Source organism: Pristiophorus japonicus, chromosome 4 (assembly GCF_044704955.1).
Source record: "Pristiophorus japonicus isolate sPriJap1 chromosome 4, sPriJap1.hap1, whole genome shotgun sequence".
NCBI classification, from domain to species: Eukaryota; Metazoa; Chordata; class Chondrichthyes; family Pristiophoridae; genus Pristiophorus; species Pristiophorus japonicus.
The window spans coordinates 114,140,831-114,167,523 of NC_091980.1; the positions used below are offsets into that span (position 1 = coordinate 114,140,831).

The 26,693-nt window shown below is 48.5% G+C and overlaps 1 protein-coding gene across 13 annotated transcripts in view; it reads left to right on the plus strand.

Moving 5' to 3' along the window:
- The window catches only part of LOC139263036 (PH and SEC7 domain-containing protein 2-like), a 420,621-nt gene that overhangs the window by 1,165 nt on the left and 392,763 nt on the right, over positions 1-26,693 (plus strand). For 3 of the 13 annotated variants that reach the window (XM_070878509.1, XM_070878510.1, XM_070878511.1), the window contains exons 2-3: positions 21,342-21,507; positions 21,650-21,889. The exons of 9 other annotated variants lie outside the window; for them this stretch is intronic. The gene's annotated coding sequence lies outside the window, so the exon portion shown is untranslated. The remainder of the gene's footprint in view (positions 1-21,341; positions 21,508-21,649; positions 21,890-26,693) is intronic. One more of the 13 variants, XM_070878513.1, reaches the window with a different exon arrangement.

Below are 26,693 nucleotides of genomic sequence, written 5' to 3' on the forward strand. Positions count from 1 at the left end.
ATCTGGAATAAAAATGCTAGTATCAGTAATGGTGACCAGGAAACTATTGGATTGTCATAAAAACCCATTTGATTCACTAATGTCCTTTAGGGAAGGAATCTGCCACCTTTATCTGGTCTAGCTTATATGTGACTCCAGACCCCAGCAATGTGGTTGACTCTTATCTGCTCTCTGAAATTGCCGAGCAAGCCACTCAGTTGTAACAAACCGTTACAAGAAGCAATAATAATAGTAAAACCTGATGGACTACACGGCACCAACCTGGACACCAGCTTCGGACATGACAATGGCACACCCAGCCCAGTTGACCCTGCAAAGTCCTTCTGACTAACATCTGGGGACGTGGCAAAATTGGGAGAGTTGTCCCACAGACTAATCAAGCAACAGCCTGACATAGTCATACTCTCAGAATTATACCTTTCAGCCAGTGTCCCAGACTCCTCCATCACCATTGGGTGTGTCCTGACCCAACAGCAGGACAGAGCCACCAGAGGTAGTGACATCGTGGTATACGGGAGGGAGGGAGTAGCCTTGGGAGTCCTCAACATTGACTCTGGGCCCCATGAAGTCTCATGACTCCAAGCCAAGCATGTGCGAGGAAACCACCTGCTGATTGTCACCTACCGCCCTCAGCTGATGAATCATATCTTCTCCATGTTGAACACCACTTGGAAGAAGCACTGAGAATAACATGGACACAGAATATACTCTGTGTGGGGGGGTCTTCAAAGTCCATCACCTACTAAGAGTGACTTAGTAGGACCACTACTGACCGAGCTGGCCGAGTGCTGAAGGACATAGCTGTCAGACTGGGCCAGCAGCAGGTTGTGAGAGAACCAACACGAGGGAAAAACCTACTTGACCTGGTCCTCATCAATCTACCTGTCACAGATGCATCTGTCTATGACAGTATTGGTAGGAGGGACCACCTTACAGTCCTTGTGGAGAAGAAGTCCCGTCATCACACAGTGGACACCCTCCATCATGTTTTGTGGCACTACCACCGTGTTAAATGGGATAGATTCAGAACAGATCTGGCAGCTCAAAACTGGGCCATCAGCAGCAGCAGAATTGTATTCCACCATAATTTGTAACCTCGTGGCCCGGCATACTGCAGTTGTCTTACTGCAGTTGTTCATGGCATTGGTGAGGCCACACCTTGAATATGTGTACAGTTTTGGTCTCCTAATCTGAGGAAGGACATTGAGGGAGTGCAGCGAAGGTTCACCAGACTGATTCCCGGGATGGCAGGACTGACATATGAAGAAAGACTGGATCGACTAGGCTTATATTCACTGAAATTTAGAAGAATGAGAGGGGATCTCATAGAAACATATAACATTCTGATGGGATTGGACAGGTTAGATGCAGGAAGAATGTTCCCAATGTTGGGGAAGTCCAGAACCAAGGGTCACAGTCTAAGGATAAGGGATAAGCCATTTAGGACCGAGATGAGGAGAAATTTCTTCGCTCAGAGAATTGTGAACCTGTGGAATTCTTAACCACAGAAAGTTGTTGAGGCCAGTTTGTTAGATATATTCAAAAGGGAGTTAGTTGTGGCCCTTACGGCTAAAGGGATCAAGGGGTATGGAGAGAAAGCAGGAATGGGGTACTGAAGTTGCATGATCAGCCATGATTATATTGAATGGTGGTGCAGGCTCGAAGGGCCGAATGGACTACTCCTGCACCTATTTTCTATGTTTCTATATCCCTCCCTCTACCATTACCAAGCCAGTGGACCAACCCTGGTTCAATGAGGAGTGTAGAAGAGCATGTGAGGAGCAGCACAGGTGTACTTAAAAATGAGGTGCCAACCTGGGAAAACTGCAACACAGGACTATATGCATGCTAAACAGTGGAAGCAACATACTATAGACAGAACAAAGTGATCCCACAATCAACAGATTATCATAGAATCATAGAAAATTATAACACAGAGGAAGGCCATCCGGCCCACTGTGTCTGTGCTGGTCAAAAAAGAATTACCCAACCTAATCCTACCTCCCAGCACTAGATCCGTAGCCCTGTAGGTTAATGCTCTTTGGGCCCAAGTTTCGGGCTGCGCCTAAAACGGCGCAGCCCGGACCAGGACGCCCATTTTTCGCGCCAGAAAGTGCGCCTAAAAAAAACTTACCTATTCTCCAGCTCCCTGCAGGTCCTCTGGAGCTGGGCGCAGCGCAGCACGAGCTATTGGGGGTGGAGCCAGGTTCCTGCACTGAAAACAGTGCCGGGACCTCTGCACATGTGCGCTACAGTGGGCGCGCATGTGCAGTAGCTCCAGGCGCCCAAAGCTGTGGGAGGGACCCGAAGCAAGCAGCCCCTAGCCCTGGCCGAATGGCCTCACTGGGGCTGCGTGAATAAGGCTCCTCCCACGCCCAGCTCCTGCTTCCTCCCGACTTGACTCCCGCTCCCCACCCCCCCCGCCCCCGGGCGAACCGACCTCCGCTCCACTTCCACCCTCCCCCCCCAGGACCTCCGCGACTCTCTCTCCCCGCCCCCCCCCCCCCCGGACCTCCGCGACTCCCCCCCCCCCCCCGGACCTCTGCGACTCTCTCTTTCCCCCCCCCGCCCTCCGCGACTCTCCCCCCTGGACCTCCGCGACCCCCCCCGAGACCCGACGCCACCTACCTGTAAATCCAGCCCGAGGTCTTGGGGCCCAGCCGTTCAGCCTCCTTCTCTCCCTTAACCTCCCCCTCTCTCCTTCCCTCCCTCCCTCCTCTCTCCTTCCCTCCCTCCCTACCTCCTCTCTCCTTCCCTCCCTCCCTCCTCTCTCCTTCCCTCCCTCCATCCCTCCTCTCTCCTTCCCTCCCTCCCTCCTTCCCTTCTTCCTCCTCCCTCCTCCCTCCCTCCTCTCTCCTTCCCTCCTACATCCTCTCTCCCTTCTCCCCCTCTACCCTCCTTCCCCCCCTTCCCCCCCCTCTCCCCCCTCCCCCCTTCTCCTCCTCTCCCCCCTCCTCCTCCCATCCCCCACCCTCCTCCCACCCCCCCACCACCTCTCCCACCCCTCCTCCTCCCCCCTCCCCCTTCCCCCCCGCCTCCCTTCTCCCCCTCCCCCCCACCCCCTTCACCCCCACCCCCTCCCCCCTTCTCCCCACCCCCCTTCTCCCCCTCCCCCCCCACCTCCCTTCTCCCCCCCACCTCCCTTCTCCCCCTCCCCCTCCCACCCCCCTTCTCCCCCTCCCACCCCCCTTCTCCCCCTCCCCTCACTGACAGAAACACAGACACTGACAGACAGAGAGTGAGAGACACACACACAGACAGACAGATAGAGACACTGACAGAGACACACTGGGGGGACCGTCCCAGCACGCGGTTGGAGGACTCCCGGTGCTGCAGTCGGTAAGTAGAAAATGTTTTATTTATTGATTTTTAATTTTTAAATTTTTTATAAATTTTTTTGGATTGATTTATTGGTTGATTTATTGATGTATTTATCATTTATTATTTGTAAAACTGAAGTGTTTAATGTTTGTAAACTTCCCTTTAACCCCCCATTCCCTACGCCTAATTTGTAACCTACGCCTGATTTTCTAAAGTGTAGACAAGGTTTTTTCGAACGTACAAAAATCTTCACTTACTCCATTCTAAGTTAGTTTGGAGTAAGTTTTCACTGCCTAAACTTTGAAAACAGGCGTAAGTGGCCGGACATGCCCTCTTTTGAAAAAAAAAATTCTGTTCCAAAGTGAAACTGTTCTAACTGACTAGAACTGGAGCAAACTAAATGCCGAGAATTCAAATTTCTAAGATACTCCATTCTAAACCAGTTGCTCCAAAAAAACAGGAGCAACTCAGGCCGAAACTTGGCCCCTTTAAGTGCACATCCAAGTATCTTTTAAATGTGATGAGGGATTCTACCTCTACTACCCTTTCAGGCAGTGATTGCCAGACTCCTACCACCCTCTGGGTGAAGAAATTCTTCCTCATCTTCCATCTAATCCTTCTATCAACTACTTTAAATCTATTGACCCCTCTGCTAAGGGAAATAGGTCCTTCCTATCCACTCTAGGCCCTCATAATTTTATACATCTCAATTAAATCTTCCATCAGCCTCCTCTGTTCCAAGGAAAACAGCACCAGCCTATCTAATCTTTGCTCATAGCTAAAGTTTTCCAGTTCTGGCAACGTCCTCGTAAATCTCCTCTGCACCCTTTCTAGTGCAATCATATCCTTCTTGTAATGTGGTGACCAGAATTGTATGCAGTACTCAAGCTGTGGCCTAACTAATATTGTATGCAGCTCGAGCATAACTTCACTGCTCTTGTATTCTATGCCTCGACTAATAAAGGAAAGCATTCCGTATGCCTTTTTAACTACCTTATTGATCAATCCTGCTACCTTTAAAGATCTGTGGACATATACTCCAACGTTCCTCTGTTTCTCCACACCTCTCAGTATCCTCCTATTTATTGTTTATTTCCTTGCCTTGTTGTCCCTCCCCAAATGCATTACCTCACACTTTTCCAGATTGAATTCCATTTGCCAATTTGCCAATTTGCCCAACTGACCAGTTCATCAATATTTTCCTGCAGTCTAAAGTTTTCTTCCTCATTTTCAACCACATAGCCAATTTTTGAATCATCTGCAAATGTCTTTATCATACCCTCTACACTTATGTCTAAATCATGAATATATACTACAAAAAGTAAGGGGCCGAGTACTGAGCCCTGTGGAGCCCCACTGGAAACAGCCTTCCAGTCGCAAAATCTTCCCTCAACCATTACCCTTTGCTTCCTGCCACTGAGCCAATTTTTTATCCAATTTGCCACTCTCCCTTGGATCCCATGTGATACGTCCTTACGACACAGTATAAATGCACACGAGGCCCATGCTTGAGAGAAGGTCAGTCTGTGACCTGTCCTTTATTCCTTAGCACTCAAGTGATGAAGGTGGGTGGAGCTTCCCCTTTTATACCTGAAGGTCCAGGTTAGGAGTGTCTCCCACCTAGTGGTCAGTGTTCTCACGGTGTACAACTTAGGTCAGTTTATACATGGATTACAATGCTGGTTGAATACATGACATCACCTCCCCCGCCAAAGTCTTATTGGGATCACAGGTTGAGTCTCTCTGGTGGTTTACGCTCCCTTGTAGAGCGCCTGAGTTGGGGCTCCGGTTGTTGGGCGCTGGCCTGAGTGTCTGCTGTTTGCAGTGCCTCAGGCCTGTCCGGACTGCCCACAGTGATGGGCTCTCCTCCCTTTGGTTCCGGTGTTCGGTCACCTGTGGTGGAGTGAACTCTATATCGTGTTCTTCCTCTGCTTCTTCTATGGGGTTGCTGAACCTCCTTTTTGTTTGATCCACATGTTTGCGGCAGATTTGTCCATTGGTAAGTTTAACTACCAGAATCCTATTTCCCTCTTTGGCAACCACAGTGCCTGCGAGCCATTTGGGCCCTGCAGCATAGTTGAGGACAAAAACAGGATCATTTACATCAATACATCGCGCCCTCACATTCCTGTCATGGTAGTGATATTGTGACTGGCGCCTGCTCTCGACAATTTCTTTCATGGTGGGGTGTATAAGGGATAATCGGGTTTTGAGCGTCCTTTTCATTAATAGCTCTGCGGGTGGAACCCCTGTGAGCGAGTGTGGTCGGGATATATAGGCCAACAGGAGTCATGATAAGCGGGTTTGTAGGGAACCCCCTTGGAATCTGAGCATCCCCTGTTTGATTATCTGCACTGCTCGTTCTGCCTGGCCGTTTGAGGCTGGCTTGAACGGTGCCGTTCTAACATGGTTAATTCCATTGCCTGCCATGAAGTCCTGGAATTCAGTGCTTGTGAAGCACGGGCCATTGTTGCTGACCAAGATGTCCGGTAGACCGTGGGCGGCGAACATTGCCCGTAGACTTTCTACCATGGCAGAGGATGTGCTTGAATTTAAAATGTCACACTCGATCCATTTGGAGTAGGCGTCAACTACAACCAAAAACATTTTCCCCATGAAAGGACCTGCGTAGTCCACATGGATGCGTGACCAAGGCTTGGCGGGCCATGGCCAGGGGCTAAGGGGGGCTTCCCTGGGCGCATGGCCCAGCTGGGCACACGTGTTGCACCTGCGAACACAAAGTTCCAGATCTGCGTCTATCCCTGGCCACCAAACGTGTGACCTGGCAATTTCCTTCATCGTGACAATGCCCGGGTGCCCATTGTGGAGTTCTCTGATGAACATCTCTGCCCATCTGGGGCATGACTACGCGGTTTCCCCACAGTAGGCAATCGGCCTGAATCGAGAGTTCATCCTTGCGCCTGTGAAATGGTTTAAATTTCTCAGGGCATGCCCTGTACGTGGCTGCCCAGTCCCCATTCAGGACACATTTCTTGACTAGAGACAATAGCGGGTCTCTATTTGTCCAGACTTTAATCTGACGGGCTGTCACGGGTAAGCCTTCGCTTCCGAAAGCTTCAACAGCCATGACCATCTCAGCACCATGCTCGGTAGCCCCCTCAGTGGTGGCTAGTGGGAGCCTGCTGAGTGCATCGGCGCAGTTTTCGGTGCCCGGTTTGTGCCGAATTGTGTAGTCATAGGCAGCTAACGTGAGTGCCCACCTCTGTATGCGGGCCGATGCGTTTGCATTTATGGCCTTGTTGTCGGCCAAAAGGGACGTTAGGGGTTTGTGATCTGTCTCCAGCTCAAATTTCCTGCCAAACAGGTACTGGTGCATTTTCTTTACCGCATATACACATGCGAGCGCCTCCTTTTCTACCATCCCGTATCCCCTTTCTGCCTGGGACAGACTCCTGGAGGCATAAGCTACCGGCTGTAACTGACCCTTGGCATTGACATGCTGCAACACACACCCGACACCATAGGACGACGCATCGCACGTTAACACAAGTTTCTTACATGGGTCATATAGCGTTAACAGATTGTTGGAACATAACAAATTGCGTGCTCTATTAAAAGCCATTTCCTGGCTGTGCCCCCAGACCCATTCGCGACCTTTGCGTAAGAGCACGTGTAGCGGCTCTTGCAGCGTGCTCAATTTGGGAAGAAAGTTACCAAAATAGTTCAGGAGCCCCAGGAACGAACGCAGCTCCATCGTGTTGCGGGGTCTGGGTGCTCTCTGGATCGCTTCCGTCTTGGATGCAGTAGGGCTGATCCCGTCTGCTGCTACCCTCATCCCCAGGAATTCTACCTCTGGAGCTAGGAAGACGCACTTCGCCTTTTTCAGTCGCAGACCTACCCGGTCCAGTCTGCGTAGCACCTCCAGGTTGTGGAGGTGTTCTTCAGTATCGTAACCCATAATGAGGATGTCGTCCTGAAAAACCACCGTCCCTGGAATCGACTTGAGGAGGCTTTCCATATTTCGTTGGAAGATCGCGGCGGCCGAGCGAATCCCGAACGGACATCTGTTGTACTCAAACAACCCCTTGTGTGTCGTGATGGTGGTCAGCTTCTTCGACTCACTCGCCAGCTCCTGGGTCATGTAAGCTGAGGTCAGGTCCAATTTCGAAAAAAGTTTGCCACCGGATAGCGTCACAAAGAGGTCCTCCGCTCTCGGTAGCGGGTACTGGTCTTGGAGTGACACCCGATTGATGGTGGCCTTGTAATCGCCACATATCCTGACCGACCCATCCGCCTTGAGCACCGGCACAATCGGGCTCGCCCAGTCACTGAATTCGACTGGCGAGATGATGCCTTCCCTCAACAGGCGGTCCAATTCGCTTCTATCTTTTCCTGCATCACGTACGGCACCGTTCTGGCCTTGTGGTGTACTGATCTGGCGTCCGGGTTTATGTGAATCACAACCTTGGCCCCCATGAAAGTGCCAATGCCGGGTTGAAATAATGAGTCAAATTTGTCCAGGACCTGTGAGCATGATACTCGCTCCACAGAGGAAATTGCATTGACATCGCCCCATTTCCAGTTCATGACAGCAAGCCAACTCCTCCCCAGTAGTGCGGGTCCGTCCCCTGGGACAATCCAGAGTGGCAACCTGTTCTCCGAATCTTTGTGGGTCACGACTACCGTGGCGCTGCCTAGCACCGGAATGATCTGTTTTGTGTAAGTCCGTAGCTGTGCGTCAATCGGCGATAATTTTGGCCTCCTGGCCTTGGACGCCCACAACTTTTCGAACTGTTTGATACCCATCAGGGACTGGCTGGCACCCGTGTCTAACTCCATTGATACTGGGATGCCATTGAGGAGCACTTTCATCATTATCGGTGGCGTCCTGGTGTATGAACTGTATATGTGCTCCACATGAACTCGCTGGATTTTAGCTTCCAGCGAATTCCCCCAGTGTCCATTTCTGCAATTTCTGCAGGTATTTTGCTCATCTCTGCAAACTCTGGCTGAATGTATGCCTCCACGCCTCCAGCATGAGTTGCGGTTTGAAACAAAAGGTCCCTTGCCAGTCGATCGTCCCTGACTGCCCCTGTTATTGTCCTTGAGTGCACCATTAACAGGTGTTGATGGCCCCATTACTGGCCGCATTGTCCCTTGCAATGGCATGAATCGCTGTTCAGCTTGCCATTGTCTCTGTCGAACTCCCCCTCTGGGTTCGACTACATGTTGGGGCATGCCTGACTGCCCTTGTCGGCCTGGAGAACTGTGTGCTGCTTTCACAATGTTGAATCTCTGTCCCAACCATTCCTTAACAGAGTACCTCTCGTCTGTTCTGCTAGTGGCCATGCTCGCGTGGTTTAAATCCCAGTTTCTTGTCGCCATTGATACGTCCTTACTACACAGTATAAATGCACATGAGGCCCATGCTTGAGAGAAGGTCAGTCTGTGACCTGTCCTTTATTCCTCAGCACTCAAGTGATGAAGGTGGGTGGAGCTTCCCCTTTTATACCTGAAGGTCCAGGTTAGGAGTGTCTCCCACCTAGTGGTCAGTGTTCTCACGGTGTACAAGTTAGGTCAGTTTATACATGGATTACAATGCTGGTTGAATACATGACACCATGGGCTTTTACTTTTTTGATCAGCCTGCCGTGTGGGACCGTCTCAAAAGCCTTGCTAAAATCCATGTAGACTCTGCCATGTAGACACTGCCCTCATCGACCCTCCTTATTACCTCCTCAAATAACTCAATCAAGTTAGTCAGACATGACTGTCCCATAACAAACCCATGCTGACTGTCCTTGGCAATCTGTGTCTTTCTAAATGAAGGATTATACTGTCCCTTAGGATTGATTCCAGTAATTTGCCCACCTCCGAGGTTAAACTAACTGTCCTGCATTTGCTTGGTTTATCCCTTCCTCCCTTTTTAAACAATGGAACAACGTTAGCAGTTCTCCAACAACTCCTGTAGCCAGTAGCTTTCTCCTGAACTTTAACGTTGGATTAGATCAAAGCTCTGCAGTTCTGCCACACCAGTCATGAATGGTGTTGGACAATTAAACAATTAACGGGGGAGGAGGCTCCATGAATATCCCCATCCTCAATGATGGCAGAGCCCAGCGCATGAGTGCAACAGACAAGGCTGAAGCATTTGATACCATCTTCAGCCAGAAATGTCGAGTGGATGACTCACATAGGCCTCCACCATCACAGAAACCAGTCTTCAGCCATGCCTCTAGTCAAGCTGTTCCAGTACAGCTACAACAATGGCATCTACACGATAATGTGGAAATCTGGCCAGGTATATCCTGTCCACAAAAAGCAGGACACTTGCTTTGCTATTTCCCCCTGCTTTGTTCAGATTGGCTAGCAGAGGCAGACATAATTTATCACTTCAATAGTACAGTATAAATATCAGCAGTGATCGGAATTCCGGTGCTGCAGCATTTAAATGACCAGATTATCACTACAATTTTCTTGCAATTTAATTGACTGAAAGTAATGTTTAAAAAGCTGCAACTACTGGTCTCAGGTTTGTATCTGTGGAGTGAGATTTGCAGCCAACAGACTGCATTTATACTCCTGACTGAACATAGTTAGAATTTGCGCTGAGGTCACAGATAAAAGAGTTCTCCGCACCACGTGATTGAACTTGTGTTCAACTCTGCTTCCTGGATGGTTAGTTTTTAATGTTAGGAGGCTACAGATAGGATTGTCTGCTTTCTCTTAATATTAGAAATGCTGTAAAGTAAATTTATGAAATTCTGAGGAACTCCAACAGACTACCTCAGAACTTTTTAAATGTAGCTTAGCACTAGGCTGGAATTAGACTGCATCTTTTGCAGACTCAAACTGGGATACGGTGGCTTCCTGGAGAAGGCGTTAGTGCACTTGGGAGACAAATTGGAGTCTGACACTTGATACTACTTGACCAAGATCCTGCCACTTCTTTTTGCACTGGCCTCCAGACCTCGAGGTTGTCACCTTCTGCAACTTGGTTCCAGCATGTCTTCATTTCTTTTGGTGAAACTTTTATGTGACCTCTGCTGGTGTCCAGCTCGTACCATCTGGCCTCAATTACAGTAACTAGTAAAGCTGACGTGGTTAATGCTTCGATGCTGGGGATGTTGGCCGGAGCGAGAACACTGATGTTGATGTAGAATCTTGTGGAGGCATCGTTGGTGATACTTCTCCAGTGCTTTGAGGTGCCTACTGTACATAGTCCATGTCTCTGAAGCATATAGAGAGCGGGTATCACTACTGCTCTGTAGACCATGAGCTTGGTGCCGGGTTTGAGGTCCTGGTCTACAAACACTCTTCCTCAGGCGACCGAAGGCTGCACTGGCACACTGAAGGTGGTGTTGGACTTCGACATCGACGTCAGCCCTTGTTGATGATAGGCTCCCGAGAAAATGGTTCACGTTGTCCGATGCCTCGTCATGGATTTTGATAATCGGGCAGTACTGTGGCAGGGCAGGTTGGTAGAGGGCCTTTGTCTTACGGATGTTTAGTGTAAGGTCCGTGCTCTCGTATGCTTCGGTGAAGGTATTGACAATGGATTGGAGTTCGACCTCCGAGTGTGCGCAGACGCAAGCTTCATCTGCATACTGTAATTCAAAGACCGAGGATGGGACGACCCTCGATCTGGACTGGAGGCAGTGGAAGTTGATAAATGTCATCCGCAACAGAGACGATTCGTCCAGCTGCTTCCCTCCCTGTCGGCCCATTCTTTTCTCTTGCCCACTAAACCAACCTTCCCCCAGTCTTTTGTATTCATTTACTGGTTATTAATAAAATGTACAGTGCATTATTTAATTAAAAATCATTGCTCCACGCATTTTATAATAAAAATTAAAGTGCCAATTTTGCATAATTTGTAAGTAGAATTAGTGACATCAAGCATAACTAAGCAAACAGTACAACAGTGACTACACTTCAGAAGTTCTTCATTGGCTGCAAAGCTCTTTAGTCCATACAGAGTTCATGAAAGTCGTTTTATAAATGCAAATTCTTTCTTTGTTTCTAATCAAGTATTTATAATTCCAGTATTTCTTAAATAAAAAAATAACGTTCTTAAGGATTTATTGATGTTATAGCTTCAGTTTGTTAGTGGTTTGTTTCACTTTGCACAGACATTACAATTGTAGTGTAAAATCAGTCTAAATTTGCTGCAGGAATCTGCATTGATTGCAATGATATTTAGTGGGTGATCGTGCGGAGGTTTAATGCGGAGGTGCGGCGGGAGATTGTGGCGGAGGTGCGGCAAGTCTTTTTGTGGCGGAGGAGCAGCGAGAAATCGTGGCGGAGGTGCGGCGAATGAGGGTATGGGGCCCAGAAGAGCCGAGGGCCCAGGGGAGCACGGGCCTGCCCACACTGCGATATGTGTGCACAGCAGAGCAGGTCTCCAGTAGTCCTGGTTAACCCTTGCCACTGGACCAAGACCTAGCTCTGTCAGGCCTGTGTGGTGGCTGATGTGCAACTGTCACCACATGTTAAAAAAATCCACGCACGGCATCTTCCACCCCCTCAATTGGAGTTCAAGACTGGAACATCGGGTCCTTCATTGAAACATCTGTGAACTAGTGGAAGCATGTCATCCTCATTCGAGGGACTGCCTATGATGATGATGATGATGCTGATGAATACCATTTTTATGTTAATACACCTGAAACCCCTTGGCATTGATGTGACATGGCAGAATAACTGCACCCAAAGACTTCTAGTCCTCTTAAGCTCTGGAACTCCCTCCCTAAACCTCTCCGCCTCTCTCCCTCTCTTTCCTCCTTTAAGACGCTCCGTAAATCCTACCTCTTTGACCAAGCTTTTGGTCATCTGCCGTAATCTCTTATGTGGCTCGGTGTCTTTGGGCTAGACTTTCCATTTATATCATTACCGCCAGTATCTTGGCGGTATTCGGGCGGTATGAACTTCTCTACTTTTCAATACTGCCCGAATACCGCCGAGATCCAAAGCCGCTTGTTTCGTTTTTTTTCCCTGGCGGTAGCGGGCAGGCGGAAGCGGTATACTTATGTAAGGCTGGCGTCCTTGGCAACGGCCTTACTGCGCATGCGCCATTTTTTTCCTTTTTCCCATAATTCGGGGGTCAGGGGTCAGCTCACACATGCGCAGATGGGGAAGGGAGGGGGAGAGAGAGAGGGGGAGGAAAAATCATCTAGCAGCCTGTTTTGATAGCTTATCTTTGCAGTTCTTGTATGCCTATATCTTTGATTGCATACAATAGCATACTGTACTATACTATACACAATATTGTACCACAAAAAGCAAGGGACCCAGCACTGAGCCCTGTGGAACTCTTCAGGATACAGTCTTCCAGTCACAAAAAAACCCATCAACCATTACCCTTTGTTTCCTGCCTCTGAGCCAATTTTGGATCCAACTTGCCACTTTGCCCTGGATCCCATGGGCTTACTTCCGTAACCAGTCTGCCATGGGGACCTGATCAAAAGCTTTGCTAAAATCCATTTACACTACATCATACCCACTGCCCTCATTGACTCTCCTGGTTACCTCCTCGAAAAATTCAATCAAGTTAGTCTGACACAATCTTCCCTTAACAAATCCATGCTGACTGTCCTTGATTAATCCATGTCTTTCCAAATGAAGATTTATCCTGTCCCTCAGGAGTTTTTCCAGTAATTACAGGCTGACTAACCTGTAATTACTCAATCTATCCCTTTCTCCTTTTTTAAACAAAGGTACAATATTAGCAGCCCTCCAGTCCTCTGGCACCACACCTATAGCCAGCGAGGACTGGAAAATGATGGTCAGAGCCTCTGCTATTTACTCTTCTGCTTCTCTTAACAGTCTGGGATACATTTCATCCCGGTCTGGGGATTTATCCACTTTCAAAGCTGCTAAGCTCCTTACTACTTCCTTTCTCACTATGTTTATCTCATCTAATATTTCCTACTCCTCCTCCCTCATTGCTAAGTCTGCATCACCCCTCTCTTTTGTGAAAACAGATACAAAGTATTCATTAAGAATCATACCCACGTCTTCTGCCTCCACACACAGATTTCCTTTATGGTCTCTAATAGGCCCCACTCTTTTTCTAGTTAGCCTCTTGTTCTTAATGTATTTATAAATCATCTTTTGGTGCCAAATTTATTTATTTTTTGTCATATAACACTCCTGTGAAACACCTTGGGACATTTTACTACGTTTAAGGTGCTATATAAATACAAGTTGTTGTTGTTTTAAGATTATTTCTAACAATGTTTTGTGTGAAGTGTCATCTGTAAAAATGTAACTATGAGTACATTTTAAATTGCATTGTCATTGATGTGATTGTTCAGTTATTATGGAAGCATAAACACAAACATTGGGCTCAAAATTGGCCCACCCCTTTTTTCGGTGCACTCACCAGAGATGCGCGACTTTGTGGGCTGAAAAGGGCGGCGATAAAATGTCCCCCGATTCTGGCCGCTGTGTTACCTCTCCCGAGGCTTGGCGCGGCGTGGCCAAGCGATTGGGGGGCGGAGCTAGGGCACTGCGCCAAAAACAATGCCGGCAACTCTCCACATGCACGTTGGAGTGTGTGCACATGCTGCAGCATGGGACCTGATGCGTCCTGCCCCATCCCAGGCCGAGTGGCCTCCCGCACAGGCCGGCCCGCTGCCTTCCCGGGCTAGAAGGCCACAACAAGCAGGTTGGTGCAGAGCCCAAGCCGGGGCGGCGGGGATGGGGGGAGTGGGGGGAGTTTTGATCCCGGGGTGGGGTTGATCCAGGGTGGCGGGGGGAGGAGGTATTTTGATCCGGGGGTGGAGTTTTGATTCAGGGGGTGGAATTTTGATCCCGGCGGGGGGAGCTGTTTGGTCCGGTGGGGGATGGCGGGGGGGGGAGAGAATTCTGACCCGCAGGGTGGGTTCGATCACTGACCCCAGGGGGGTAGGGGGGTTGCAATCCCGTGGGCGGTCGGACCCCGACCTCTGGGGAAGATTTGATCCCCAGACGGGTACGTGTCCGATCTCTGACCCCAGGTGCTGTTCTGATCCTGGGGGGGTCTAATCCTCAACCCCGGGAAGTAGGGTTGTTTATAAGGGGCGGGCTGATGGTGGGTGAGCTTAGGCGGCTGGGTGAACATAAGAATTACGAGCAGGAGGTACTTCTATTTTTTATTTGGATATTTTGAAAAAATTATGTAAATACGTTTTGTCTCTTTACTTCTTTTATTTTTGTAGTTTAAGCTTCCATGAATGCTTCTGTTGTATAGTAAATTAATTTTGCGAAGTTTGTCATATGATGTCCTATGTAGCTGTTTGATCCTATTCACATTCTTTAGTCAAGTCATTAAGCTCTGCTGGCCTCCGATGTACCAACCTGCGCTGATTTCTTAACTCTCCGCAAGGGTTTTCTGTGCGGTCACAAGTGGCCACATACACTGGCCTAAGTTAGTTTGGAGTAACTATTAGCTGTCCAAAGTGGCCTAAATGGCCAAAGCGGGGGTAGGTGGCTGGTAACGCCCCCTTTTGAAAAAATCTAAACTAAACTAAAAAAATCGTCACTAACTCACTTACACTGGCGCAAATTGAATGTGCAAATTGGGGATTTTTAAGATACTCCTGAAAAATCAAGTTGCTCCAAAAAAAACGGAGCAACTCCTGGCCAATTTTGAGCCCTATATGAGCAATCACTAAAATGTAGTAGTCACTTATAAAAAATAATCAAAAAGGCTAATGGAATGTTAGCCTTATAACTAGAGGGCTAGAATATAAAGGAGAGGACGTTTTGCCACTGCTATACAAAGCCCTGGTTAGACCATGTCTGGAGTACTATGTACAGTTCTGGGCAATACACCTTAGAAAGGATATAATGGCCTTGGAAGGAGTGCAGTGAAGATTTACCAGAATGTTACCAGGGCTCCAAGGGTTAAATTATGAGGAGAGGTTACATAAACTAGGCTTGTATTCCCTGGTATATAGAAGGTTCAGAGGTGATTTGATTGAGGCTTTTAGGAGTCTGAAAGGAATTGATAAGGTTGATAGAGAGAAACTTTTTTCTCTGGTTAGGCAGTTTAGGTCAAGGGGACATAACTTCAAAATCAGAGTCAGACCATTCAGGAGAGAATTCAAAAACACTTCTTCATACAAAGGGTGGTAGAAGTGTGGAACACTCTCCCACAAAAATCAGTAGAAACTAGTGCAATTAATAATTTTAAATTTGAGATCCATAAATTTTTGCGAGCCAAGAATATTAAGGGATATGGAGCCAAGATGGGTGGATGGAGTTAGGATACAGATCAGCCGTCATCTCATTGAAACTCTTTTGAGTTAACCTGCAAAAACATAAAACATTAAAACCATGAATGGCTGAACAGGCCCGAGCAGCTGAAAGGCCTACTCCTGTTCCTATGTTAAATCTATTACCCAATTTTCTGATGCTTTTAAAGCCATCTGACCTGCTAATTGACAAGTTAACATTCCCTGTGAGAATTGGCTTGTGGTGCTTAACTGCAGTGCCTCTTAAGGGAATACATTTGGGACTTTTATTTCAAGAATGAATTGCAGCAATTGTTAAATAGCATTAGTCTGTAACTCTCCATAAGAGAGTTTTGAAAACATGCTATTAACCAGTGGTGCCTTCTTAGCTAGCACCTGAAATAGTCACCAGAGCTGTTACCTCAGTTCCTTATTATGTTCTGCATTTATTAGAGTCATTACTATTAGCATTTTGGGGTATTTATTAATCTTGCGCTAGATTATGTCAGATCTTTTATCATCTATCATTTTCGTAGATGACTCCCAACTTGCCGTATTTTTCAAAATGTTTATCCTTGCCTTGAGGTCCAGGTAAGCAGTTGGTAATTTGCCCAGGAAACAAACAGTAAACCCTGTCTCGTAATTGCGTTTAGCTACTGCATTTATCTTATGCCTTAGTAACATTTCACTCTGGTCTTTAAGGTGTTAGCGCATCACAGCGGATCATGGGGCCGAAATTTAGGTCCGCTCGAAATGGGGCGCGCTTATAGCGCTTTTTGGCCTCTATTACCGCCGCAATCTTTGAGTCCGACCTAAATTTAGGGATGTTTTGAAAAATGTATTGGGCAGCAGGAATTGGGACTTTGCAGTTGTGTGGGTGGGGAGGTTGGAGCAGCATTTCCACGGGGAAATTCACCTGAGGTATTAATGAGCCAGCTGCTCCCTGGCCTTCTTAAAGGCCAGTGTTTGCAGCTAGGCGCTGAGGAGGGAAGGCTATTGACTGGAGGACAAGGCTTCTGGACCTGCTGGAGACTTAGCGTGGGGGGCAACCTGTTTTTCGGACAGAGGTGGAGACACTGATGCAGGCTGTGGAAGGAAAGAGGCGAGTCCTCTATCCCGATGCAGGGAGACCGAGTCGGGAAGTGTTCACCAATGTCTGGCGTGAAATAGCTGTGGAGGACTCAGGGACCTCCATTCATGACCAGATGGCCACCCAGTGCCGAAAAAGGCTGAACGACATAATTCGTCTAATGAAAGTTCCACCAACTGCTGTCCTTCCATCTGCGAGCCTATCCTTCATCCTTTTATTTCCCACCTTCACTATATAGTCACTGAAGCAGCATTTCATTGTTGAGGCCTGTATATGTGTGTTCTCGCATTGGAGGCTCCCTTTCATAGAAACATAGAAACATTGAAAATAGGTGCAGGAGTAAGCCATTCGGCCCTTCTAGCCTGCACCGCCATTCAATGAGTTCATGGCTGAACATGCAACTTCAGTACCCCATTCCTGCTTTCTCGCCATACCCCTTGATCCCCCTAGTAGTAAGGACTTCATCTAACTCCTTTTTGAATATATTTAGTGAATTGGCCTCAACAACTTTCTGTGGTAGAGAATTCCACAGGTTCACCACTCTCTGGGTGAAGAAGTTCCTCCTCATCTCGGTCCTAAATGGCTTACCCCTTATCCTTAGACTGTGTCCCCTGGTTCTGGACTTCCCCAACATTGGGAACATTCTTCCTGCATCTAACCTGTCTAAACCCATCAGAATTTTAAACGTTTCTATGAGGTCCCCTCTCATTCTTCTGAACTCCAGTGAATACAAGCTCAGTTGATCCAGTCTTTCTTGATAGGTCAGTCCCGCCATCCCGGGAATCAGTCTGGTGAACCTTCGCTGCACTCCCTCAATAGCAAAAATGTCCTTCCTCAGGTTAGGAGACCAAAACTGTACACAATACTCCAGGTGTGGCCTCACCAAGGCCCTATACAACTGTAGCAACACCTCCCTGCCCCTGTACTCAAATCCCCTCGCTATGAAGGCCAACATGCTATTTGCTTTCTTAACCGCCTGCTGTACCTGCATGCCAACCTTCAATGACTGATGTACCATGACACCCAGGTCTCGTTGCACCTCCCTTTTTCCTAATCTGTCACCATTCAGATAATAGTCTGTTTCTCTGTTTTTACCACCAAAGTGGATAACCTCACATTTATCCACATTATACTTCATCTGCCATGCATTTGCCCACTCACCTAACCTATCCAAGTCGCTCTGCAGCCTCATAGCATCCTCCTCGCAGCTCACACTGCCACCCAACTTAGTGTCATCCGCAAATTTGGAGATACTACATTTAATCCCCTCGTCTAAATCATTAATGTACAGTGTAAACAGCTGGGGCCCCAGCACAGAACCTTGCGGTACCCCACTAGTCACTGCCTGCCATTCTGAAAAGTCCCCATTTACTCCTACTCTTTGCTTCCTGTCTGACAACCAGTTCTCAATCCACGTCAGCACACTACCCCCAATCCCATGTGCTTTAACTTTGCACATTAATCTCTTGTGTGGGACCTTGTCGAAAGCCTTCTGAAAGTCCAAATATACCACATCAACTGGTTCTCCCTTGTCCACTCTCCTGGAAACATCCTGAAAAAATTCCAGAAGATTTGTCAAGCATGATTTCCCTTTCACAAATCCATGCTGACTTGGACCTATCATGTCACCTCTTTCCAAATGCACTGCTATGACATCCTTAATAATTGATTCCATCATTTTACCCACTACCGATGTCAGGCTGACCGGTCTATAATTCCCTGTTATCTCTCTCCCTCCTTTTTTAAAAAGTGGGGTTACATTGGCTACCCTCCACTCCATAGGAACTGATCCCGAGTCAATGGAACGTTGGAAAATGACTGTCAACGCATCCACTATTTCCAAGGCCACCTCCTTAAGTACTCTGGGATGCAGTCCATCAGGCCCTGGGGATTTATCGGCCTTCAATCCCATCAATTTCCCCAACACAATTTCCCTACTAATAAGGATTTCCCTCAGTTCCTCCTCCTTACTAGACCCTCCGACCCCTTTTATATCCGGAAGGTTGTTTGTGTCCTCCTTAGTGAACACCGAACCAAAGTACTTGTTCAATTGGACCGCCATTTCTTTGTTCCCCGTTATGACTTCCCCTGATTCTGACTGCAGGGGACCTACATTTGTCTTTACTAACCTTTTTCTCTTTACATATCTATAGAAACTTTTGCAATCCGTCTTAATGTTCCCTGCAAGCTTCTTCTCATACTCCATTTTCCCTGCCCTAATCAAACCCTTTGCCCTCCTCTGCTGAGTTCTAAATTTCTCCCAGTCCCCGGGTTCGCTGCTATTTCTGGCCAATTTGTATGCCACTTCCTTGGCTTTAATACTATCCCTGATTTCCCTTGATAGCCACGGTTGAGCCACCTTCCCTTTTAAATTTTTACGCCAGACAGGAATATACAATTGTTGTAGTTCATCCACGCGGTCTCTAAATGTCTGCCATTGCCCATCCACAGTCAACCCCTTCAGTATCATGCGCCAGTCTATCCTAGCCAATTCACGCCTCATACCTTCAAAGTTAGCCTTCTTTAAGTTCTGGACCATGGTCTCTGAATTAACTGTTTCATTCTGCATCCTAATGCAGAATTCCACCATATTATGGTCACTCTTCCCCAAGGGGCCTCGCACAACGAGATTGCTAATTAATCCTCTCTCATTACACAACACCCAGTCTAAGATGGCCTCCCCCCTAGTTGGTTCCTCGACATATTGATCTAAAAAACCATCCCTTATGCACTCCAGGAAATCCTCCTCCACCGTATTGCTTCCAGTTTGGTTAACCCAATTTATGTGCATATTAAAGCCACCCATTATAACTGCTGCACCTTTATTGCATGCACCCCTAATTTCCTGTTTGATGCCCTCCCCAATATCACTACTACTGTTTGTAGAGGTCTGTACAGAGGTCTGTACACAACTCCCACTAACGTTTTTTGCCCTTTGGTGTTCTGCATCTCTACCCATATAGATTCCACATCATCCAAGCTAATGTCCTTCCTAACTATTGCCTTAATCTCCTCCTTAACCAGCAATGCTACCCCACCTCCTTTTCCTTTTATTCTATCTTTCCTGAATGTTGAATACCCCTGGATGTTGAGTTCCCAGCCCTGATCATCCTGGAGCCACGTCTCCGTAATCCCAATCACATCATATTTGTTAACATCTATTTGCACAGTTAATTCATCCACCTTATTGCGGATACTCCTTGCATTAAGACACAAAGCCTTCAGGCTTGTTTTTTTAACACCCTTTGTCCTTTTAGAATTTTGCTGTACAGTGGCCCTTTTTGTTCTTTGCCTTGGGTTTCTCTGCCCTCCACTTTTCCTCATCTCCTTTCTGTCTTTTGCTTTTGCCTCCTTTTTGTTTCCCTCTGTCTCCCTGCATGGTTCCCATCCCCCTGCCATATTAGTTTAATTCCTCCCCAACAGCACTAGCAAACACTCCCCCTAGGACATTGGTTCCGGTCCTGCCCAGGTGCAGACCGTCTGGTTTGTACTGGTCCCACCTCCCCCAGAACTGGTTCCAATGCCCCAGGAATTTGAATCCCTCGCTGCTGCACCACTGCTCAAGCCACGTATTCATCTGCGCTATCCTGCGATTCCTACTCTGACTAGCACGTGGCACTGGTAGCAATCCCGAGATTACTACTTTTGAGGTCCTACTTTTTAATTTAGCTCCTAGCTCCTTAAATTCGTTTCGTAGGACCTCATCCCTTTTTTTACTTATGTCGTTGGGACCAATGTGCACCACGACAACTGGCTGATCTCCCTCCCTTTTTAGAATATACTGCACCCGCTCCGAGACATCCTTGACCCTTGCACCAGGGAGGCACCATACCATCCTGAAATCTCGGTTGCGGCCGCAGAAACGCCTATCTATTCCCCTTACAATTGAATCCCCTATCACTATCGCTCTCCCACTCTTTTTCCAGCCCTCCTGTGCAACAGAGCCAGCCATGGTGCCATGAACTTGGCTGCTGCTGCCCTCCCCTGATGAGTCATCCCCCTCAACAGTACCCAAAGCAGTGTATCTGTTTTGCAGGGGGATGACCGCAGGGGACTCCTTCACTACCTTCCTTGCACTGCTCTTCCTGTTGGTCTTCCATTCCCTATCTGGCTGTGGACCGTTTCCCTGCGGTACGACCAACTCGCTACACGTGCTACTCACGTCATTCTCAGCATCGTGGATGCTCCAGAGTGAATCCACCCTCAGCTCCAACTCCGCAACGCGGTCCGTCAGGAGCTGGAGGAGGATACACTTCCCGCACACATAGTCGTCTGGGACACTGGAGTCGTCCCTGAGTTCCCACATGGTGCAGGAGGAGCATAACACCCGACCGAGCTCTCCTGCCATGATTTAACCCTTAAGATACACTTAAATTGGCAACATCAATGTTAAAGTTTACTCACTGTTATAGAAGAGAAAAAAGAAAAACTACTCACCAATCACCAGCCAATCACTTACCCCCTTGGCTGTGACGTCACCTTTTGATTTCTTTCTACTTCTTTTTTGCCTTCTCTCCCCGCCGCAGCTGCACAGGTACGCCTCTCGTTGCCGCTGAGCCTTTATAGGCCTCACCAACGGCAGGAACTCCCGCCTCTCGGACTGCCGCCGCCTCTCGCTGCCGCTGGGCCTTTATAGGCCTCACCAACGCCAGGAACTCCTGCCTCTCGGATTGCCGCAGGGACACACACTTGTGCACTCATTTCTGAGGCCTTATGACACTGCTACCCAGCAACCATTCTTTGTTTTGCAGGCCAAGGTTGTGCACAACTGCATGGAACAGAGGAGGACCGGTGGCAAGCCCCAGCTTCAACTCCTCACACATTTGGAGGAGAGGGTAGAGGTGCTAGTAGGCAGACATGCTGCATTCCCTGTGGCTATCGGTACTGGCGATGCCGATACCCCTGTGGGCAGCATAGGTAAGTGAGGCCCTACTTTAATGCTATCTGTCCCTGTAAGCGCCTACTGTGCTTTTCTTTCTGAAAGTGTGCTAGTTTCAGCCTCCATGCGTCAGTCCCCTACTCCTCCTCACAGCATCCCTTGTGCCATTTATGCTTGCAGATGAGAGGTCGAGTGAGACCCAACGAGCGGGTCCTAGCGTTGGTGCGAGTGGGAGGGAAAGGGAGGAGGACAACCTTTAGGGGACTGAAAGCCAAGACCAGGCAGATGATGAGATGGAGAGTGGGAGGCAAGGCCTGGACGAGAGCCTTGAGGGGACGGAAAGCCATGGTGATCCTGATACCCTAGAGGACATTGGGGCCTCGAACCTAGATGACAACCTGGAGCCTCCTCGATCCATTGGTGAGCACTCAGATGAGGCAGAGGACGAGGGGGACACTGCTGGCAGCAGTGCTTCACTGCTTCCACTCACACACACCAGCTCAGATACTGGGAGTACGCGGTCGGATTTAGTGGAGATAGCAGAGGGGTCTGCACTGGGTGTTGCACTGGGGCCTAGCGGGCTGCAGCATGGTGACGGGCAGAGGGAACCTCAGGTGCCATCTCTCTGGGGAGGGGTGGGGGGCGGGGGGAAATGAGTCCACACCGGAGTTCTGCTGAGGAGGACTCAGATGAGCCCATCGATGTTGGAGCTTATGAAAGAAGAGTGGAGGCCATGCATTCCCAGATTTGGGGGCAGTGGCAAGGGTGCCGCACAGGCTGTCGGAAGTGGTCAGGAGCACGGAGGTGTCCGCCTCCCGCATTGTCGACAGCTCTGCGCACTCCATGGAGCCCATTGTTGCCAGTGTGCAGGCAATGGATGGACTCCCAGAGAGACCGTGCGGATCCAGCTGTGATCCTGCAAGTCTTTGGTGATGTGGCAGCTGCCATTACAACACAGGCGCAAGTGAACGAGCGTATCAGTGCTGCTTTGGGGAGGATAGTCATGGCCCTGGAAGCACAGAATGCTCTTATGCACTCTGGGCAACAGGCCATGGAGCATCAAACTGCTGTCATCTCTGGTGGCTTTGAGACTGTGGCTGCTCTCATGCAATCTCACCTGACACCTTAGTGTTGCCTTCGTGGCTGGATCCACCATGGGCCACGGGGGACCTTCCGGTATGGTGCCACAGCACTGACCTGAGCTCCCTCAGATTGGTGGTAGTGGTAATGTGCTGCCCCCGGCGAGTGACGCAGGCTCCTCAGGATCCTGATGTGCTCTCTCAGGATTCCACCATTCCTGACCCCAGACCTGTCACTCCGCCATTGCATCCAACCATGGACTCGCCCGAGCGAAGGCCGACTGAACCCTCCAAGGAGGGTGCTGACCAATCTTCAGCGGCCTCCCAAGCCCAGAGCTGGTCGAGGGCATCCTCAAAGGACATCTGTAGCTTCCTCAAAGGACATCTGTAGCTTCCACATAGGAAACACAGCAGCCTTCCCAGACCTATGAGGCAGCCACAGGGGAGACACTGCGGTGTAATAGTAGGATAGGCACGCGTAAGAGGGGTTATAAAGAAATGCACATGGGTGAGAAATGATGTGTTAGTTTTTTTGCACTGTTTTTTATGATGTCATAAATCTTTATTTTGTGTCCCTATATCTGGCTGGGCGTATAATTTGACGGTGGGCAATGATATATTAAGGGACTCATTGCGATAGCCATGGAAAAGCGAAGCAGCAATGAGACGGTCTGTACTTCCCTTGCAGGGTTGGGATGGCGACGATGCCTCTTGTGTGGCTGGTGATGCGCATCCTGGTCCTCTTCCTCCTCCTCCTCCTCCTGCATCTCCTTCTCCTGCTGCGCCTCCTCCTGAGGTCCTACTGCTGGATCGACCTCCAGCAGCTGGCCCCTCATGATTGCCAGGTTGTGAAGCATGCAGCAGACAACTACAAAGATGGAGACTTGTTCAGGCGAGTACTGCAATGCTCCCCCAGAGCGGTCCAGGCAATGGAACTTCTGTTTGAGGATCCCGATGCAGTGCTCAATTATGCACCTGGTGGCGGAATGAGTGACGTTGTAGGAATGTTCGCCAGCAGTCCTGGGGTTCCGAAGGAGCGTCAGCAGCCAAGTGGATAGGGGATAACCCTATCCCCAAGCAGCTATCCACAATCCTGGTTTTGGCCCGAGAAGACATCGGGCACACTGCTATGGTGCAGGATGAAGGAATCGTGGCTGTTGCCTGGATACCGGGCATCAACTGCCATGATCCTGCGTGGTGGTTGCACACCACCTGGACATTCAGTGAGTGGAATCCCTTTCTGTTCATAAAAATCTCAGCTTGGGTTTGTGGCATCCTCAGACTGACATGTGTGCAGCTGATGGCCCCCTGCACCCTGGGGAACCCTGCAATCTGGACAAATCCAGCCTGGTGCTCCACCTGCTTCTCCCTGGTCATCGGGAATGATTTGCATTGGACTCTTCCCTTATAGAGAGCATCGTCAATTGATTATGGAGTGAAGGGCGGAGAACTGTGAGATATTAGAAATGTCTGCAGTTGCAGACTGGAAAAAGCCAGTTGCGTAGATGTTCAGCGCTATGGTGACTTTTATTTCAACGCTGAGAGCTGTCCTCAGCCTTGTCTGAGGCTACAGATCTGGCTGCAGAAGATTGCACAGCTCCCTCAGGATGTCCTTCCTAAATCAGAGCCTTCTCAGACATTGTCATCATCCCTACTGATACCTGGGAATCCTTGGCCAAAGACCGCCCTAAGTGGAGGAAGTGCAGAAATCAAGCGCAGGCAGTGGAAAGAGCGTGTGGCAAATCAGTCCCACCCACCCTTTCCCTCAACGATGATCTGTCCCACGTGTGACAGAGACTGTGGTTCTCGTATTGGACTGTTCAGTCACCTAAGGATTAATTTTTAGAGTGGAAGCAAGTCTTCCTCGATTCCGAGGGACTGCCTATGATGATGATGATGTTCATCGCTTAGATGATGTTCATGATAATGATGATGATGTTCATGATGATGATGTTCATCGCTTAGCTCCAGGAAGGAAACTGATGTCGGTACACCCTTGCACGGTATGGCCTCCTTCCTCCAGGTCTGTGCTGGGCCCCTCCGATGGCAGCTGGCTGATCGCCTTCTCCCTCATCCTGTTGATGCTCCTCAGCTGAAGCTGGCAAGCATCTGGCTCCTCTCCCACTATCTGGTGTGGGGGATCAGCGTACCTGACCCTGCTCCTGACGCCATCTCCTTCCTGGACAACCTCTCTGCCTTGAGGTCTGTGCCCATCTCCAGGCTCTTCTCCACGTTGGGCAGCCATGTCTGCTGCCTCCCTTGCCCGCTGCCTTTGGATCCGTTGGTGACGGTGCCACCTTCTCCTGCATGCCTCCGTGCCTCTCACAATGTGGACAAGGCATTCCCCTACTAACAATGAGCCCACTGCGTCTGCAGGCTTAACCCTCACTAGGAGGCCTGGAGATCAGAATAAGACCCTCAGGCCACTAGTAATCACGGCGAGTAAAAAACTTTTCAAAAGTCGCCAAAAGTTCTCACAAGTCTGCAATAGGTTTTGGAACTTCCAACAATTTGTTAGAACTCCGCAAAATTTTACCACATAAAAATCCCGATCCCACCAAAACTCCTTTCTCTTCCGTTGGTGGTCTCGAGCAGCCCGGCAAAGTGCTCCAAAACAAAAAGCTGTCAGGGACACTATCAGGAAGCAGGTAGGTTTTTTCATAGTGAATATCGGTTGCGGGGTGGAGCGGTAGCGGTGCGCACTGTGATTGTGTCATCACGACCGCAACTACAGTACTGCGGTGGAAGTGGGGGGAGCGGGGCGGAAGTCAGCACCACTGGAAAAATGGCCGAGCTAAATTTCGCTGGCAGGCATTGGACCGGAAGTCGGCGGCCGCTCGACTCTGCCACCTGGCCGCCGCGTTCCGGCGGTAATGGGCTTTTTTGGGGACTGAATTTCGGCCCCCATATTTTAAGTTTAATAAAATCAAGCATAAGAAACAGTTATATAATATAGTTATGTATTTAGAGTAGGCAACCTCCCATTTAACTGCTCAAATGCATTAAATAATAAAAAGGTTGCAATGCTAAGAACTAAACTAATCCTTTGTAAATATTTTTAAAAATACAGTGGAAGGTGAGTCACTTGGGTCTCTTCCCAATGTCTGGCAACCAGTTTATGAGACATATTTGCAGAAGTTGGCGAGTAGATTTTATGCCGGTTCCTCGATTCAGTGTAAGGTAAGTGGTGGCACAGTGGGACCAAAGAGTACAGTAGATTTTAAAAATTGGTTCTGTAGAATTTTGGGTAAAAATTGACAGTTATTGTAAATACCATATTATTGTTAATTCTCTGTCCCAGATAAGTCCAAGTTGTCAGGAAATTACTGCTTCCCAGCTGTCGTGTACACAAGACCTATCTGCACATAAGTTAGGAGTTATTGACAGTTAATAGATAATATCCTCCATGTAGCTGTGTGATGGGAAGAGTAACATTTAGGAACTTGGAATGCCTTGCTTGTTTGAATAGTCGATGTTGCAGTAAAGCAGGAATAGCCGAACATCAAAAGCTGTCAGCTGCCTGTATGGTACCAGGTATGGTTGAAACACTTTTTTCAAGGAGGTTTTCCTTTTATATTTGAGATGTGCAATGATTATGTGTCATCGGCCATGCCTATATGAATAAGGTAAATCTAATTTATTGATACATGAACTTAAAAACACTTTATTTAAGGCTTAGTAGGTTTGATAGTGCTGTTGGGGAGGAGTTAAACTAATATAGCAGGGGGATGGGAACCTATGCAGGGAGACAGAGGGAAGTAGACTGGGGGGCAGAAGCAAAAGATAGAAAGAAGAAAAGTAAAAGTGGAGGGCAGAGAAACCCAAGGCAAAAATTAAAACAGGCCACATTACAGCAAAATTCTAAAGGGGCAAAGCGTGTTAAAAAGACAAGCCTGGAGGCTCTGTGCCTCAATGCGAGGAGTATTCGTAATAAGATGGACGAATTAACTGCACAGGCAGCAATTAATGAATATGATATAATTGGCATCACGGAGACATGGCTCCAGAGTGACCAAGGCTGGGAACTCAACATCCAGGGATATTCAACATTCAGGAAGGATAGACAGAAAAGAAAAGGAGGTGGGGTAGCGTTGCTGGTTAAAGAGGAAATTAACGCAATAGTAAGGAAGGACATTAGCTTGGAT